Here is a 19,873-nt window from a genome sequence, read left to right on the forward strand (position 1 = left end):
GTTTGGTTCTCCAGTCTAGATGGGATTGGCATTGAGTTGGTTCTCCAGTCTAGATGGATTGCATGGAGTTGGTTCTCCAGTCTAGATGGATTGTCATTTGGTTGGTTCTCCAGCCCAGATGGATTGGTATTTGGTTGGTTCTCCAGTCTAGATGGATTGGCATTGGGTTGGTTCTCCAGTCTAGATGGATTGTCATTTGGTTGGTTCTCCAGCCCAATGGATTGCATTGGTTAGTTCTCCAGTCTAGATGGATTGACATTGGGTTGGTTCTCCAGTCTAGATGGACTGGCATTGGTGTTGGTCCTCCAGTCTGAATGGATTGACATTGGGTTGGTTCTCCAGTCTAGATGGATTGGTATTGGGTTGGTTCTCCAGTCTAGATGGATTGAATTAGGTTGGTTCTCCAGTCTAGATGGATTGACATTGGGTTGGTTCTCCAGTCTAGATGGATTGGCATTGGGTTGGTTCTCCAGTCTAGATGGATTGACATTGGGTTGGTTCTCCAGTCTAGATGGATTGGCATGGGGTTGGTTCTCCAGTCTAGATGGATTGACTTGGGTTGGTTCTCCAGTCTAGATGGATTGGCATTGGGTTGGTTCTCCAGTCTAGATGGATTGGCATTGGGTTGGTTCACCAGTCCAGATGGATTGGCATTGGGTTGGTTCTCCAGTCTAGATGGATTGGCATTGAGTTGGTTCTCCAGTCCAGATGGATTGGCATTGAGTTGGTTCTCCAGTCTAGATGGATTGGCATTGAGTTGGTTCTCCAGTCTAGATGGATTGACATTGGGTTGGTTCTCCAGCCCGATGGATTGGTATTGGGTTGGTTCTCAGTCTGGATGGATTGGCATTGGTTGGTTCTCCAGTCTAGATGGATTGTCATTTGGTTGGTTCTCCAGCCCAGATGGATTGGTATTGGGTTGGTTCTCCAGTCCAGATGGATTGGCATTGGGTTGGTTCTCCCAGTCTAGATGATTGGCATTGGTTGGTTCTCCAGTCTAGATGGATTGGCATGAGTTGGTCTCCATCTAGATGATTGGTCTTTGGTTGTTCTCCAGCCCAGCCCAGATGGATTGGCTGGGTTGGTTCTCCAGTCCAGATGGATTGGCATTGTGTTGGTTATCCAGTCTAGAGGGATTGGCATTGAGTTTGGTTCTCCAGTCCAGATGGATTGGCATTGGGTTGGTTCTCCAGTCTAGATGGATTGGCATTGAGTTGGTTCTCCAGTCCTAGATGGATTGGCTTGAGTTGGTTCTCCGTCTAGATGGATTGTCATTGGTTGGTTCTCCAGCCAGATGGATTGGCATTTGGTTGGTTCTCCAGCCCAGATGGATTGGTATTGGGTTGGTTCTCCAGTCCAGATGGATTGGCATTGGGTGGTTTCTCCAGTTCTGGATGGATTGGGCATTTGGTTGGTTCTCCAGTCCGGATGGATTGGCATTGGGTTGATTCACTGAGTTAGTGATGCATGTGAGAAAATAGGCATAAGATATATAACGTATTAAAAGAGAAGGGCAGAAGCATCAAACAGAACAGTAACATGGGTCCAAATGTCATGTTGTTGTTTACCTCATCCTGGTGTTTTATGGTCTTATGTAGATATTGTACAGCCTGTAGAGCTCTGTGTTCTGAAGTAACTCCTGCATAGAGGAAATTCTATTGATGTGGTGCCCCCCCCCCCCCCCCCCCCCCATCTTGTCTTTGAGGATATGAATGCATTCACTTTCCCTCCCCCCTCCCTTCTTCTTCTCGCTCTCTCTCTCTCTCTGTCTCTCTCTCTCTCCCTGTCTCTCAGGCGGCAGTAGACAGGCAGATCATTTGAATGTTATAAAGCTTTGAACTTGGTGACTTTGAACTCCCCCTCTCTCTTTTTCTCTCCTCTCTCTCCCCCCTCTCTCCCCCTCTTTCTTCCCCCCTCTCTCTCGCTCTCCACCCTCTCTCTCTCCCCCTCTCTCCCCCTCTCTCTCCCTCTATCCCCAACCTGGGAGGGACTAGCTCAGATCAGCTCAGCAAACTTTGTAATCTTTTTCCGTCTGGGGAAATTTACGGAATAAAACTATTATTTGTACATAATCAGAAGAGATGTGTACTTCTCATCTGTGACCACATCTTGTAATGAAACGCAGAGAAATGACAGAGAAACACACACACACGTATTAATTCTCATTCCATCCAATATTGTTATTACATAGACCCTTCAGACTAAACTGAGACTGTCCTCTAACCGACCTAATGTACTACACCCTTCACACTACACTGAGACTGTCCTCTAACCGACCTGGTGTACTACACCCTTCACACTACACTGAGACTGTCCTCTAACCGACCTGATGTACTACACCCTTCACACTACACTGAGACTGTCCTCTAACCGACCTGATGTACTAGAGACTTCACACTACACTGAGACTGTCCTCTAACTGACCTGATGTATAGAGACTTCACACTACACTGAGACTGTCCTGTAACCGACCTAATGTACTACACCCTTCACACTACACTGAGACTGTCCTCTAACCGACCTGATGTACTACACCCTTCACACTACACTGAGACTGTCCTCTAACCGACCTGATGTACTAGAGACTTCACACTACACTGAGACTGTCCTCTAACTGACCTGATGTACTAGAGACTTCACACTACACTGAGACTGTCCTCTAACCGACCTAATGTACTACACCCTTCACACTACACTGAGACTGTCCTGTAACCGACCTGATGTACTAGAGACTTCACACTACACTGAGACTGTCCTCTAACTGACCTGATGTACTAGACCCTTCACACTACACTGAGACTGTCCTCTAACCGACCTGATGTACTAGACCCTTCACACTACACTGAGACTGTCCTGTAACCAACCTGATGTACTAGAGACTTCACACTACACTGAGACTGTCCTGTAACCGACCTGATGTACTAGAGACTTCACACTACACTGAGACTGTCCTCTAACTGACCTGATGTACTAGAGACTTCACACTACACTGAGACTGTCCTCTAACTGACCTGATGTACTAGAGACTTCACACTACACTGAGACTGTCCTGTAACTGACCTGATGTAATAGAGACTTCACACTACACTGAGACTGTCCTCTAACTGACCTAATGTACTAGAGACTTCACACTACACTGAGACTGTCCTCTAACTGACCTGATGTATAGAGACTTCACACTACACTGAGACTGTCCTCTAACCGACCTGATGTATAGAGACTTCACACTACACTGAGACTGTCCTGTAACTGACCTGATGTACTAGAGACTTCACACTACACTGAGACTGTCCTCTAACCGACCTGATGTGCAAGAGACTTCACACTACACTGAGACTGTCCTGTAACTGACCTAATGTACTAGAGACTTCACACTACACTGAGACTGTCCTCTAACCGACCTGATGTACTAGAGACTTCACACTACACTGAGACTGTCCTGTAACTGACCTAATGTACTAGAGACTTCACACTACACTGAGACTGTCCTGTAACTGACCTGATGTACTAGAGACTTCACACTACACTGAGACTGTCCTCTAACTGACCTGATGTACTAGAGACTTCACACTACACTGAGACTGTCCTGTCACTGACCTGATGTACTAGAGACTTCACACTACACTGAGACTGTCCTCTAACCGACCTGATGTATAGAGACTTCACACTACACTGAGACTGTCCTCTAACCGACCTGATGTATAGAGACTTCACACTACACTGAGACTGTCCTGTAACTGACCTGATGTACTAGACCCTTCACACTACACTGAGACTGTCCTCTAACTGACCTAATGTACTACACCCTTCACACTACACTGAGACTGTCCTGTAACTGACCTGATGTACTAGAGACTTCACACTACACTGAGACTGTCCTCTAACCGACCTGATGTACTAGAGACTTCACACTACACTGAGACTGTCCTCTAACCGACCTGATGTATAGAGACTTCACACTACACTGAGACTGTCCTCTAACTGACCTAATGTACTAGAGACTTCACACTACACTGAGACTGTCCTCTAACTGACCTGATGTACTTGAGACTTCACACTACACTGAGACTGTCCTCTAACCGACCTGATGTACTAGAGACTTCACACTACACTGAGACTGTCCTGTAACTGACCTGAAGTACTAGAGACTTCACACTACACTGAGACTGTCCTCTAACTGACCTGATGTACTAGACCCTTCACACTACACTGAGACTGTCCTCTAACCGACCTGATGTGCTACACCCTTCACACTACACTGAGACTGTCCTCTAACTGACCTGATGTGCAAGAGACTTCACACTACACTGAGACTGTCCTGTAACTGACCTGATGTGCTAGACCCTTCACACTACACTGAGACTGTCCTGTAACCGACCTGATGTGCTACACCCTTCACACTACACTGAGACTGTCCTGTAACCGACCTGATGTGCTACACCCTTCACACTACACTGAGACTGTCCTCTAACCGACCTGATGTATAGAGACTTCACACTACACTGAGACTGTCCTGTAACTGACCTAATGTGCAAGAGACTTCACACTACACTGAGACTGTCCTGTAACTGACCTGATGTGCAAGAGACTTCACACTACACTGAGACTGTCCTGTAACTGACCTGATGTGCAAGAGACTTCACACTACACTGAGACTGTCCTCTAACCGACCTGATGTGCAAGAGACTTCACACTACACTGAGACTGTCCTCTAACTGACCTGATGTACTAGAGACTTCACACTACACTGAGACTGTCCTCTAACTGACCTGATGTACTAGAGACTTCACACTACTCTGAGACTGTCCTCTAACCGACCTGATGTACTAGAGACTTCACACTACACTGAGACTGTCCTCTAACTGACCTGATGTACTAGAGACTTCACACTACACTGAGACTGTCCTCTAACTGACCTGATGTATAGAGACTTCACACTACACTGAGACTGTCCTGTAACCGACCTGATGTACTAGAGACTTCACACTACACTGAGACTGTCCTCTAACTGACCTGATGTGCAAGAGACTTCACACTACACTGAGACTGTCCTGTAACCGACCTGATGTACTAGAGACTTCACACTACACTGAGACTGTCCTGTAACCGACCTGATGTGCAAGAGACTTCACACTACACTGAGACTGTCCTGTAACCGACCTGATGTACTAGAGACTTCACACTACACTGAGACTGTCCTCTAACCGACCTGATGTACTAGAGACTTCACACTACACTGAGACTGTCCTGTAACTGACCTGATGTACTAGAGACTTCACACTACACTGAGACTGTCCTGTAACCGACCTGATGTACTAGAGACTTCACACTACACTGAGACTGTCCTCTAACCGACCTGATTTACTACACCCTTCACACTACACTGAGACTGTCCTCTAACTGACCTGATGTACTAGAGACTTCACACTACACTGAGACTGTCCTCTAACTGACCTGATGTGCAAGAGACTTCACACTACACTGAGACTGTCCTGTAACTGACCTGATGTACTAGAGACTTCACACTACACTGAGACTGTCCTCTAACTGACCTGATGTGCAAGAGACTTCACACTACACCGAGACTGTCCTGTAACTGACCTGATGTACTAGAGACTTCACACTACACTGAGACTGTCCTCTAACCGACCTGATGTACTAGAGACTTCACACTACACTGAGACTGTCCTGTAACTGACCTGATGTACTAGAGACTTCACACTACACTGAGACTGTCCTGTAACTGACCTGATGTACTATAGACTTCACACTGAGACTGTCCTCTAACCGACCTGATGTACTAGAGACTTCACACTACACTGAGACTGTCCTCTAACTGACCTGATGTACTAGAGACTTCACACTACACTGAGACTGTCCTCTAACTGACCTGATGTACTAGACCCTTCACACTACACTGAGACTGTCCTCTAACCGACCTGATGTACTAGAGACTTCACACTACACTGAGACTGTCCTGTAACTGACCTGATGTACTAGAGACTTCACACTACACTGAGACTGTCCTCTAACCGACCTGATGTGCTACACCCTTCACACTACACTGAGACTGTCCTCTAACTGACCTGATGTACTACACCCTTCACACTACACTGAGACTGTCCTCTAACTGACCTGATGTACTAGAGACTTCACACTACACTGAGACTGTCCTCTAACTGACCTGATGTACTAGAGACTTCACACTACACTGAGACTGTCCTCTAACTGACCTAATGTACTAGAGACTTCACACTACACTGAGACTGTCCTCTAACTGACCTGATGTATAGAGACTTCACACTACACTGAGACTGTCCTCTAACTGACCTGATGTATAGAGACTTCACACTACACTGAGACTGTCCTCTAACTGACCTGATGTATAGAGACTTCACACTACACTGAGACTGTCCTCTAACCGACCTGATGTATAGAGACTTCACACTACACTGAGACTGTCCTCTAACCGACCTGATGTACTAGAGACTTCACACTACACTGAGACTGTCCTGTAACTGACCTGATGTACTAGAGACTTCACACTACACTGAGACTGTCCTCTAACCGACCTGATGTACTAGAGACTTCACACTACACTGAGACTGTCCTCTAACTGACCTGATGTATAGAGACTTCACACTACACTGAGACTGTCCTCTAACCGACCTGATGTACTACACCCTTCACACTACACTGAGACTGTCCTCTAACTGACCTGATGTGCTGTTTACATGTTTCGTTGTCTCTAGAGCCTGGGGCTAGTTATAAATGTATGGACTGATTAGCCAAGACTAGTCCCCCTTGAGGCACAGCTGAGAGAATCTGTGAGAAGTGGGAATCTGAATAACATGTGCAGACATGAAACATGTCGACAGACATTTAAAACGATGAACTGCTACTGCTGAACGTCAGATCAGTGTGTGTTTGCTGTTAACTGCCATTTTGTTGACCTAAAACAACCGATTCCTACTTTCCTCTCTCAATTGATTGAGTGACAGCGCTACATCTTTTATGGTACGTCGACGGTGTCATCATCTTCAGAAATGTGAGACGGGGCCCTCGTATATCTGGTGTGCCCAGATGGTCATGCTGATTATCCTGAGAGGGCTGAGTTCTCATCTCTGTGTGGTTTGAAAAGGCTGAGTGATCATCAAGCTACTAATGAGCTGAGGTCTTTGTTCAAGCCACATCAAGGATGTGTTTGTGCAGTAACACTGGACTCGACCACAAAGCACTACTTGAAATCAGGGCCGGATAAATAGTGTCGGTCGTTGCTTTGCAGTGGCACACAGTACGTGTGTCTGTTGACTACTCCTCCATTGATCTGATGATGGACTCTAAGTCAGACATGACTTGGAACGATGGGGGGTGGGGGGGGGGGTGGGGGGGGGGGGGGGGGGGGTGCTGTTTTCAACAGTCTGACAGCTCTCACTAATGCACAGGGATTATACACTGTGTTTCACAAAAAAAAAAGTTAGCGATTTAAAGGATTAATTTCCTATTTTGGACGTTTGCTGGTCGTAGCAGTAGTCAATGTTGATATACCCGCCCTATCCTTCATCTCCCTCTCTCTCTCTCTCTCTCTCTATCGCTCTCTGTCTCTCGCTCTCTGTCTCTCGCGCTCTCTCTCTCTCGCTCTCTTGCTCTCTGTCTCTCGCTCTCTCTCGCTCTCTGTCTCTCGCTCTCTCTCTCTCGCTCTCTTGCTCTCTGTCTCTCGCTCTCGCTCGCTCTCTGTCTCTCGCTCTCTCTCTCTCTCTCTCTCTCTCTCGCTCTCTCTCTCGCTCTCTCTCTCTCGCTCTCTCTCTCTCTCTCGCTCTCTTGCTCTCTGTCTCTCGCTCTCTTGCTCTCTGTCTCTCGCTCTCTCTCGCTCTCTGTCTCTCGCTCTCTCTCGCTCTCTCACTCTCTGTCTCTCGCTCTCTTTCTCTCTGTCAGTAAGCTCCTTAAGGAAACCGTCTATCTCTCCTCTCCTCATCCCCCTCTCCTCCTCATCCTCCTCTCCCCCTTATCCTCCTGTCCCCCTCCTGCGAGGTATCAGGGTAGCACAGTCAAGTAGTTATTTCACTCTGATCTCTGCCTTTCCTGGCACCCTCTGGGCTCCGGTCCAAAGTAGTGCACTATAAAGGGGACAGGGTGCTATTTGGGATACACCCAGAGTGTCTTGTTGTAGTACCATGAAACTCAACAGTTTCACTCCATAGTCATTCATTCCCAGCCTTTTACTGCAGAAGAGAAAGTGAGAGACACCAGCTTCCAGTAGACTAAGAGAGATATGATCTGACATGTAAAAAGCTGAGCATCCCCCCGATTCCCTGTGTTTGTACAGAGAGAAGCTGACATGATTTGAAGTATAGTGTGAGAGAGCACTTATCCAGACTCATAGTACCACCGTGGCTCGTGTGGTGTTTTTCTATGTGTGTGTATGTGTGTACGTGTCGGTGCGTGTGTGTGCGTGTGTGTGTGTGTATGTGCACGTGTGTGTGTTCCTATGCTCATCTACACATTTCCACTTAATGCATGATGTCTGGTGTCTGGGAGGGTAGTGACAGGTTATTATAGATGGATAGAGATGTCTGGTGTCTGGGAGTGACAGGTTATTATAGATGGATAGAGATGTCTGGTGTCTGGGAGTGTAGTGACAGGTTATTATAGATGGATAGAGATGCCTGGTGTCTGGGAGTGACAGGTTATTATAGATGGATAGAGATGTCTGGTGTCTGGGAGTGTAGTGACAGGTTATTATAGATGGATAGAGATGTCTGGTGTCTGGGAGTGACAGGTTATTATAGATGGATAGAGGTGTCTGGTATCTGGGAGTGTAGTGACAGGTTATTATAGATGGATAGAGATGCCTGGTGTCTGGGAGTGACAGGTTATTATAGATGGATAGAGATGCCTGGTGTCTGGGAGTGACAGGTTATTATAGATGGATAGAGATGCCTGGTGTCTGGGAGTGTAGTGACAGGTTATTATAGATGGATAGAGATGTCTGGTGTCTGGGAGTGACAGGTTATTATAGATGGATTGAGATGCCTGGTGTCTGGGAATGACAGGTTATTATAGATGGATAGAGATGCCTGGTGTCTGGAATTGTAGTGACAGGTTATTATAGATGGATAGAGATGCCTGGTGTCTGGGAGTGTAGTGACAGGTTATTATAGATGGATAGAGATGTCTGGTGTCTGGGAGTGACAGGTTATTATAGATGGATAGAGATGCCTGGTGTCTGGGAGTGACAGGGTATTATAGATGGATAGAGATGCCTGGTGTCTGGGAGTGTAGTGACAGGTTATTATAGATGGATAGAGATGTCTGGTGTCTGGGAGTGACAGGTTATTATAGATGGATAGAGATGTCTGGTGTCTGGGAGTGTAGTGACAGGTTATTATAGATGGATAGAGATGCCTGGTGTCTGGGAGTGACAGGTTATTATAGATGGATAGAGATGTCTGGTGTCTGGGAGTGTAGTGACAGGTTATTATAGATGGATAGAGATGTCTGGTGTCTGGGAGTGACAGGTTATTATAGATGGATAGAGGTGTCTGGTATCTGGGAGTGTAGTGACAGGTTATTATAGATGGATAGAGATGCCTGGTGTCTGGGAGTGACAGGTTATTATAGATGGATAGAGATGCCTGGTGTCTGGGAGTGACAGGTTATTATAGATGGATAGAGATGCCTGGTGTCTGGGAGTGTAGTGACAGGTTATTATAGATGGATAGAGATGTCTGGTGTCTGGGAGTGACAGGTTATTATAGATGGATTGAGATGCCTGGTGTCTGGGAATGACAGGTTATTATAGATGGATAGAGATGCCTGGTGTCTGGAATTGTAGTGACAGGTTATTATAGATGGATAGAGATGCCTGGTGTCTGGGAGTGTAGTGACAGGTTATTATAGATGGATAGAGATGTCTGGTGTCTGGGAGTGACAGGTTATTATAGATGGATAGAGATGCCTGGTGTCTGGGAGTGACAGGGTATTATAGATGGATAGAGATGCCTGGTGTCTGGGAGTGTAGTGACAGGTTATTATAGATGGATAGAGATGTCTGGTGTCTGGGAGTGACAGGTTATTATAGATGGATAGAGATGCCTGGTGTCTGGGAGTGACAGGTTATTATAGATGGATAGAGATGTCTGGTGTCTGGGAGTGTAGTGACAGGTTATTATAGATGGATAGAGATGTCTGGTGTCTGGGAGTGACAGGTTATTATAGATGGATAGAGGTGTCTGGTATCTGGGAGTGTAGTGACAGGTTATTATAGATGGATAGAGATGCCTGGTGTCTGGGAGTGACAGGTTATTATAGATGGATAGAGATGCCTGGTGTCTGGGAGTGACAGGTTATTATAGATGGATAGAGATGCCTGGTGTCTGGGAGTGTAGTGACAGGTTATTATAGATGGATAGAGATGCCTGGTGTCTGGGAGTGTAGTGACAGGTTATTATAGATGGCTAGCCTCACCTAGACCCAACTGTCCTCCTCTCCCTGGCCATCAGCCTCACCTGGACCCAGATGTCTTCCTCTCCCTGGTCCTCATCCTCACCTGGACCCAGCTGTCTTCCTCTCCCTGGTCCTCAGCCTCACCTAGAACCAGCTGTCTTCCTCTCCCTGGCCCTCAGCCTCACCTAGACCCAGCTGTCTTCCTCTCCCTGGCCCTCAGCCTCACCTAGACCCAGCTGTCTTCCTCTCCCTGGCCCTCAGCCTCACCTAGACCCAGCTGTCTTCCTCTCCCTGGCCCTCAGCCTCACCTAGAACCAGCTGTCTTCCTCTCCCTGGTCCTCAGCCTCACCTAGACCCAGCTGTCTCCTGGCCATCAGCGTCACCTAGACCCAGCTGTCTCCTGGCCATCAGCCTCACCTAGACCCAGCTGTCTCCTGGCCCTCAGCCTCACCTAGACCCAGCTGTCTCCTAGCCCTCAGCCTCACCTAGACCCAGCTGTCTCCTAGCCCTCAGCCTCACCTAGACCCAGCTATCTCCTGACCCTCAGCCTCAACTAGACCCAGCTGTCTCCTAGCCCTCAGCCTCACCTAGACCCAGCTGTCTCCTAGCCCTCAGCCTCACCTAGACCCAGCTGTCTCCTAGCCCTCAGCCTCACCTAGACCCAGCTGTCTTCTGGCCCTCAGCCTCACCTAGACCCAGCTGTCTCCTAGCCCTCAGCCTCACCTAGACCCAGCTGTCTCCTAGCCCTCAGCCTCACCTAGACCCAACTGTCTCCTGATCCTCAGCCTCACCTAGACCCAGCTGTCTCCTAGCCCTCAGCCTCACCTAGACCCAGCTGTCTCCTAGCCCTCAGCCTCACCTAGACCCAGCTGTCTCCTAGCCCTCAGCCTCACCTAGACCCAGCTGTCTCCTAGCCCTCAGCCTCACCTAGACCCAGCTGTCTCCTGGTCCTCAGCCTCACCTAGACCCAGCTGTCTCCTGGCCCTCAGCCTCACCCAGACCCAGCTGTTTCCTGGCCCTCAGCCTCACCTAGACCCAGCTGTCTCCTGGCCCTCAGCCTCACCTAGACCCAGCTTACTCCTAGCCCTCAGCCTCACCTAGACCCAGCTGTCTCCTGGGTTTCTAGGACTGGGCTGCTTGTTGCATTCCTTTCCGTCTGAATGTCAACCTCCAAGCCCAACATGTTCTATCTCTCCCACTGCAAAGGAAGTACTGTTCAGCGAGACAGTGGGTCTGCATATCCTCTAAAAAAAAACTCAGGCTCTGTCTCAAATGGCACCCTATCAACTAGATAGTGCAGGGCCCTGGGCAAAAGTAGTGCACTATATAGGGAATGCCATTTGGGACACAGACTCAATCATGGCCGGAAATAGGAAACATATTTCACATATTTCCTTAGACATATTTTCTACACCCCATGCCTTGACTTTTAAAGTTAGCTAAGTCCCATGGAACGTGTTCTTTCAGGCTGCGTAGAGGACCAGAAGAGAACAGTACAGGTTATCTTTCAGGCTGCATAGAAGACCAGAAGAGAACAGTACAGGTTAACTTTCAGGCTGCATAGAAGACCAGAGGAGGGAACAGTACAGGTTATCTTTCAGACTGCATAGAAGACCAGAAGAGAACAGTACAGGTTATCTTTCAGACTGCATAGAGGACCAGAGGAGGGAACAGTACAGGTTATCTTTCAGGCTGCATAGAGGACCAGAGGAGGGAACAGTACAGGTTATATTTCAGGCTGCATAGAGGACCAGAGGAGGGAACAGTACAGGTTATCTTTCAGGCTGCATAGAGAACAGTACAGGTTATATTTCAGGCTGCATAGAGGACCAGAGGAGAGAACAGTACAGGTTATCGTTCATGCTGCATAGAGGACCAGAGGAGGGAACAGTACAGGTTATCTTTCAGGCTGCATAGAGGACCAGAGGAGGGAACAGTACAGGTTATCTTTCAGGCTGCATAGAAGACCAGAGGAGGGAACAGTACAGGTTATCTTTCAGGCTGCATAGAAGACCAGAGGAGGGAACAGTACTGGTTATATTTCAGGCTGCATAGAAGACCAGAGGAGGGAACAGTACAGGTTATCTTTCAGGCTGCATAGAAGACCAGAGGAGGGAACAGTACAGGTTATCTTTCAGGCTGCATAGAAGACCAGAGGAGGGAACAGTACTGGTTATATTTCAGGCTGCATAGAGGACCAGAGGAGGGAACAGTACAGGTTATCTTTCAGGCTGCATAGAAGACCAGAGGAGGGAACAGTACAGGTTATCTTTCAGGCTGCATAGAAGACCAGAGGAGGGAACAGTACAGGTTATCTTTCAGGCTGCATAGAAGACCAGAGGAGGGAACAGTACAGGTTATCTTCCCTGTGGCCTGATGTGTCTTTCTTGCTACAGCAGATGAATAGGAACTCTTGCATTGCTTTGTCCCCGTTCCCACAGGAGACCTTTTGCCTTTTGGTAGGCAGTCATTGTAAATAAGAATTTGTTCTTAACTGACTTGACTAGTTAAATAAAGGTTAATTTTAAAAGAATACAAAAAAATACAGGCTTTATTCTTCAAATAAATCAATGTAAATAGCCCGGGTGGCCTTTTGATTCATTGTTCAGCAGTCTTATGGCTTGGGGGTAGAAGCTGTTAAGGAGCCTTTTGCACCTAGACTTGGCGCTCCGGTACCGCTTGCCGTGCGGTAGCAAAGAGAACAGTGTATGAGTTGGGTGGCTGGAGTTGTTGACCAATTTATAGGGCCTTCCTCTGGCATTGCCTAGTATGTAGGTCCTGGATGGCAGGAAGCTTGACCCCAGTAATGTACTTGGCCATTCACACGTCCCTCTTTTATGGGCTTCACAGCTGTTTGAGGCTGCAGTGCCAGTAGTAAGTCATGTTCTGATTCTGTACTAACTCAGTGACAGTAATAAGTCATGTTCTGGTTCTGTACTAACTCAGTGACAGTAATAAGTCATGTTCTGATTCTGTACTAACTCAGTGACAGTAATAAGTCATGTTCTGGTTCTGTACTAACTCAGTGACAGTAATAAGTCATGTTCTGATTCTGTACTAACTCAGTGACAGTAATAAGTCATGATCTGGTTCTGTACTAACTCAGTGACAGTAATAAGTCATGTTCTGGTTCTGTACTAACTCAGTGACAGTAGTAAGTCATGATCTGGTTCTGTACTAACTCAGTGACAGTAATAAGTCATGTTCTGATTCTGTACTAACTCAGTGACAGTAATAAGTCATGTTCTGGTTCTGTACTAACTCAGTGACAGTAATAAGTCATGTTCTGATTCTGTACTAACTCAGTGACAGTAATAAGTCATGTTCTGGTTCTGTACTAACTCAGTGACAGTAGTAAGTCATGTTCTGGTTCTGTACTAACTCAGTGACAGTAATAAGTCATGTTCTGATTCTGTACTAACTCAGTGACAGTAGTAAGTCATGTTCTGGTTCTGTACTAACTCAGTGACAGTAATAAGTCATGTTCTGATTCTGTACTAACTCAGTGACAGTAATAAGTCATGTTCTGATTCTGTACTAACTCAGTGACAGTAATAAGTCATGTTCTGGTTCTGTACTAACTCAGTGACAGTAATAAGTCATGTTCTGGTTCTGTACTAACTCAGTGACAGTAGTAAGTCATGTTCTGATTCTGTACTAACTCAGTGACAGTAATAAGTCATGTTCTGATTCTGTACTAACTCAGTGACAGTAGTAAGTCATGTTCTGATTCTGTACTAACTCAGTGACAGTAATAAGTCATGTTCTGATTCTGTACTAACTCAGTGACAGTAATAAGTCATGTTCTGGTTCTGTACTAACTCAGTGACAGTAATAAGTCATGTTCTGGTTCTGTACTAACTCAGTGACAGTAGTAAGTCATGATCTGGTTCTGTACTAACTCAGTGACAGTAGTAAGTCATGATCTGGTTCTGTACTAACTCAGTGACAGTAGTAAGTCATGTTCTGATTCTGTACTAACTCAGTGACAGTAATAAGTCATGTTCTGGTTCTGTACTAACTCAGTGACAGTAATAAGTCATGTTCTGGTTCTAGGGGGTAGGGAGGTCTGTCACACTAACAGGTAGGGAGGACTGTCACACTAACAGGTAGGGAGGACTGTCACACTAACAGGTAGGGAGGTCTGTCACACTAACAGGTAGGGAGGACTGTCACACTAACAGGTAGGGAGGACTGTCACACTAACAGGTAGGGGGGACTGTCACACTAACAGGTAGGGAGGTCTGTCACACTAACAGGTAGGGAGGACTGTCACACTAACAGGTAGGGAGGACTGTCACACTAACAGGTAGGGGGGACTGTCACACTAACAGGTAGGGAGGTCTGTCACACTAACAGGTAGGGAGGACTGTCACACTAACAGGTAGGGAGGACTGTCACACTAACAGGTAGGGAGGACTGTCACACTAACAGGTAGGGGGGACTGTCACACTAACAGGTAGGGAGGTCTGTCACACTAACAGGTAGGGAGGACTGTCACACTAACAGGTAGGGGGGACTGTCACACTACAGGTAGGGAGGACTGTCACACACTAACAGGTAGGGAGGACTGTCACACTACAGGTAGGGAGGATTGTCACACTAACAGGTAGGGAGGACTGTCACACTAACAGGTAGGGAGGACTGTCACACACTAACAGGTAGGGAGGACTGTCACACTAACAGGTAGGGAGGTCTGTCACACTAACAGGTAGGGAGGACTGTCACACTAACAGGTAGGGAGGACTGTCCCACTAACCGGTAGGGAGGACTGTCCCACTAACCGGTAGGGAGGACTGTCACACTAACAGGTAGGGAGGGCTGTCACACTAACAGGTAGGGAGGACTGTCACACACTAACAGGTAGGGAGGACTGTCACACTAACAGGTAGGGAGGACTGTCACACTAACAGGTAGGGAGGACTGTCACACACTAACAGGTAGGGAGGACTGTCACACACTAACAGGTAGGGAGGTCTGTCACACTAACAGGTAGGGGGGACTGTCACACTAATAGGTAGGGTGGGCTGTCCCACTAACAGGTAGGGAGGACTGTCACACTAACAGATAGGAATGACTGTCACACTAACAGGTAGGGAGGACTGTCACACTAACAGGTAGGGAGGACTGTCACACTAACAGATAGGGGGGGCTGTCACACTAACCGGTAGGGAGGGCTGGTGTTTTTATTGTGGCCCTCTAGCTGCTAGTTTATATTGGATTGAAGCCAAGCTCGGAACCATTTCTGGTGATTACCTTGCAAGATTGCAACCGTTAGGGGTAATAAAATGTTTTTTTAAGCCATTCGCGTAATGTAATTTCATAATTATCATGAGTCATTCCACTAATTACCGAGCCTCGTAAGCTTTAACCGGAGTAAATGTTTTGGTGTTCCCTTGCTGTTTCTTATAAAACCCAACAAATAGAACTGTTGAGGCTAAGCTCTGAGTTCTAGCGACATAGTGCTTATGTCTAGGTTGAAGAAACATCATTATGTTCTACCTAGGTTTATGTCAGGAAGTGAAGGCCTTGAGCCGTTGAAAATGGAATGTTTTGTGTTTCCGAGAGTGATGATGACATGGAGGCATTGGAATGTGAACATCACTGTAACTACAGTGGTGATAGACCGAGCCTGGGTCCCAAATGGCAACCTATTCCCTATATAGTGCACTACTTTTAACCAGAGAAATATGGGCCCTGATCAAAAGTAGAATAAGGTGCCATTTGGGACGCAGGGTCTGTCCAAAAAAAACATCCTAGTTATTTAATGTGCTATGTCGTTTCGCCAAATCAAGTATGCGTAAAATGGAATTGCTGGCGGCTATGGGATTTTGAGCCTCAGATAACTGCTCTCTCGAGTCATGTGGAAGCTCTCAACTTGTCTGACATGTCTCATCTACAAAAAAACACATCATTTTTTTCTGTACATTTCACTCCCAAATGCACATCCTTTGCCAATATACAGGACATTATGGCATTCGGAAAGTATTCAGACCCCTTGACTTTTCCACATTTTGTTAAGTTACAACCTTATTCTAAAATGTATTAAAGAGTTTTTTCCCCCTCATCAATCGACACACAATACCCCGTAATGACATCACAATACCCCCAAATGACAAAGCAGTTTATGTAGAATTTTTGGCAAATGTAATAAAATAAAATAAATGAAATATCACATTTACATAACTATTCAGACCCTTTTCTCAGTACTTTGTTGAAACACCTTTGGCAACGATTACAGCCTTGATTCTTCTTGGGTATGACACTACAAGCTTGACACACCTGTATTTGGGGAGTTTCTCTCATTCTTTTCTGCAGATTCTCTCATGCTCTGTCAGGTTGGATGAGGAGCGTAGCTGCACAGAAATGTTCAGGTCTCCAGAGATGTTTGATCGGGTTCCACTCAAGGACATTCAGAGACTTGTCCCGAAGTCGTTCCTGCGTTGTCTTGGTTGTGTGCTTAGGGTCTTGCCATTTTGGAAGGTGAACCTTCACCCCGATCTGAGGTCTGGAGCAGGTTTTCATCAAGGATCTCTCTGTACTTTGCTCCGTTCATCTTTCCCTCAATCCTGACTAGTCTCCCAATCCCTGCCGCTGAATGACGCTTCCACCACAGCATGACGCTTCCACCACCATGCCTCACCGTAGGGATGGTGCCAGGTTTCCTTCAGACATGACGCTTGGCATTCAGGCCAAAGAGTTAAATCCTGTTTTCATCAGACCAGAGAGTCTTGTTTGTCATGGTCTGAGAGTCCTTTAGGTGTCTTTTGGCAAACTCCAAGCGGGCTGTCATGTGCCTTTTACTGAGTGGACCTTCTACCCCGATTGCTCAGTCTTGGTGGTTCCAAACTTCTTGCATTTAAAAATGATGGATGCCACTGTGTTCTTGGGAACCTTCAATGCTGCAGAAATATTTTGGTACCATTCCCCAGATCTGTGCCTCGACGCAATCCTGTCTCGGAGCTCTACGGAGAATTCCTTCAACCTCATGACTTGGTTTTTGCTCTGACATTCACTGTCAACTGTGGGACCTTACAGTGGCTTGTGAAAGTTTTCACCCCCCTTGGCATTTTTCCTATTGTGTAGCCTTACAACCTGGAATTAAAGTAGATTTTGGGGGATGGTTTGTATCATTTGATTTACACAACAAGCCTACCACTTTGAAGATAGAAAATATTTTTTATTTTGAAACAAACAATAAATAAGACAAAAAAACTGAACTTGAGCGTGCATCACTATTCACCCCCCAAAGTCAATACTTTGTAGAGTCACCTTTTGCAGCAATTACAGCTACACGTCTCTTGGGGTATGTCTCTATGAGCTTGGCACATCTCGCCACTGGGATTTTTGCCCATTCTTCAAGGCAAAACTGCTCCAGCTCCTTCATGTTGGATGGGTTCTGCTTGTGTACAGCAATCTTTGAGTCATACCACAGATTCTCAATTGGATTGAGGTCTGGGCTTTGACTAGGCCATTCCAAGGCATTTAAATGTTTCCCCTTAAACCACTCAAGTGTTGCATTAGCAGTATGCTTAGGGTCATTGTCCTGCTGGAAGGTGAACCTCCGTCCCAGTCTCAAACCTCTGGAAAACTGAAACAGGTTTCCCTCAAGAATTTCCCTGTATTTAGCACCATCCATCATTCCTTCAATTCTGACAAGTTTCCCAGTCCCTGCAGATGAAAAACATCCCCACAACATGACGCTGCCACCATCATGCTTCACTGTGGGGATGGTGTTCTCGGGGTGAGGTGTTGGGTTTGCGACAGACAGTGTTTTCCTTGATGGCCAAAAAGCTAAATTTTAGTCTAATCTGACCAGAGTACCTTCTTCCATATGTTTGGGGAGTCTCCCACATGCCTTTTGGCGAACACCAAACATGTTTGCTTATTTTTTTCTTCAAGCAATGGCTTTTTTCTGGCCATTCTTCCGTAAAGCCCAGCTCTGTGGAGTGTACGGCTTAAAGTGGTCCTATGGACAGATACTCCAATCTCCGCTGTGGAGCTTTGCAGCTCCTTCAGGGTTATCTTTGATCTCTTTGTTGCCTCTCTGATTAATGCCCTCCTTGTCTGGTCTGTGGGTTTTGGTGGGCGGCCCTCTCTTGGCAGGTTTCTTGTGGTACCATATTCTTTCAATTTTTTAATAATGCATTTAATGGTTCTCCATGGGATGTTCAAAGTTTCAGATATTTTCTTTATAATCCAACCCTGATCTGTAGTTCTCCACAACTTTGTCCCTGACCTGGAGAAATTCCTTGGTCTTCATGGTGCCGCTTGCTTGGTGGTGTTGTAGACTCTGGTGCCTTTCAGAACAGTTGTACAGTTGAAGTCGGAAGTTTACATACACCTTACCTAAATACATTTAAACTCAGTTTTTCACAATTCCTGACATTTAATCCTAGTTAAAATTAATTATCTGTCTTAGGCCAATTAGGATCACCAACTTATTTTAAGAATGTGAAATGTCAGAATAATAGTGGACAGAATGATTTATTTCAGCTTTTATTGTAAACTTTTAAAATAGTGCTGCATTTTTTTCCTGGACCTTGTTTTGTTTACATGCCAAGAAGCTTTAGCATGTGTTGTTGGCGTTCTTTGTAAATTGAATAATTTAGTTAATACTGTGTATTAAAAAAGTTTACATACACTCAATTAGTATTTGGTAGCATTGCCTTTAAATTGTTAAACTTGGGTCAAACGTTTCGGGTAGCCACAAGCTTCCCACAATAAGTTGGATGAATTTTGGCCCATTCCTCCTGACAGAGCTGGTGTAACCGAGTCAGGTTTGTAGGCCTCCTTGCTCGCACACGCTTTTTCAGTTCTGCCCACAAATTTTCTATAGGATTGAGGTCAGGGCTTTGTGATGGCCATTCCAATACCTTGACTTTGTTGTCCTTAAGCCATTTTGCCACAACTTTGGAAGTATGCTTTGGGTCATTGTCCATTTGGAAGACCCATTTGCGACCAAGCTTTAACTTCCTGACTGATGTCTTGAGATGTTGCTTCAGTATATCCACATAATCTTCCTCCCTCATGATGCCATCTATTTTGTGATGTGCACCAGTCCCTCCTGCAGCAAAGCACCCCCACAACATGATGATGTCACCCCCGTGCTTCACGATTGGGATGGTGTTCTTTGGCTTGCAAGCCTCCCCCTTTTTCCTCCAAACATAACGATGGTCATTATGGCCAAACAGTTCTATTTTTGTTTCATCAGATCAGAGGACATTTCTCCAAAAAGTACGATCTTTGTCCCCATTTGCGGTTGCAAACCGTAGTCTGGCTTTTTTATGGCGGTTTTGGAGCAGTGGCTTCTTCCTTGCTGAGCGGCCTTTCAGGTTATGTCGATATAGGACTCATTTTACTGTGAATATAGATACTTTTGTACCTGTTTCCTCCAGCATCTTCGCAAGGTCCTTTGCTGTTGTTC

General features: G+C 46.2%; 1 pseudogene; it reads left to right on the forward strand.

The window, feature by feature from the left end:
- Positions 1–10,676, forward strand: part of LOC120046912 — an 18,259-nt pseudogene extending 7,583 nt beyond the window's left edge.
- The last annotated feature ends 9,197 nt before the right edge of the window (positions 10,677–19,873 follow it).

This window comes from Salvelinus namaycush, chromosome 5 (genome assembly GCF_016432855.1).
Source record: "Salvelinus namaycush isolate Seneca chromosome 5, SaNama_1.0, whole genome shotgun sequence".
NCBI lineage: Eukaryota > Metazoa > Chordata > Actinopteri > Salmoniformes > Salmonidae > Salvelinus > Salvelinus namaycush.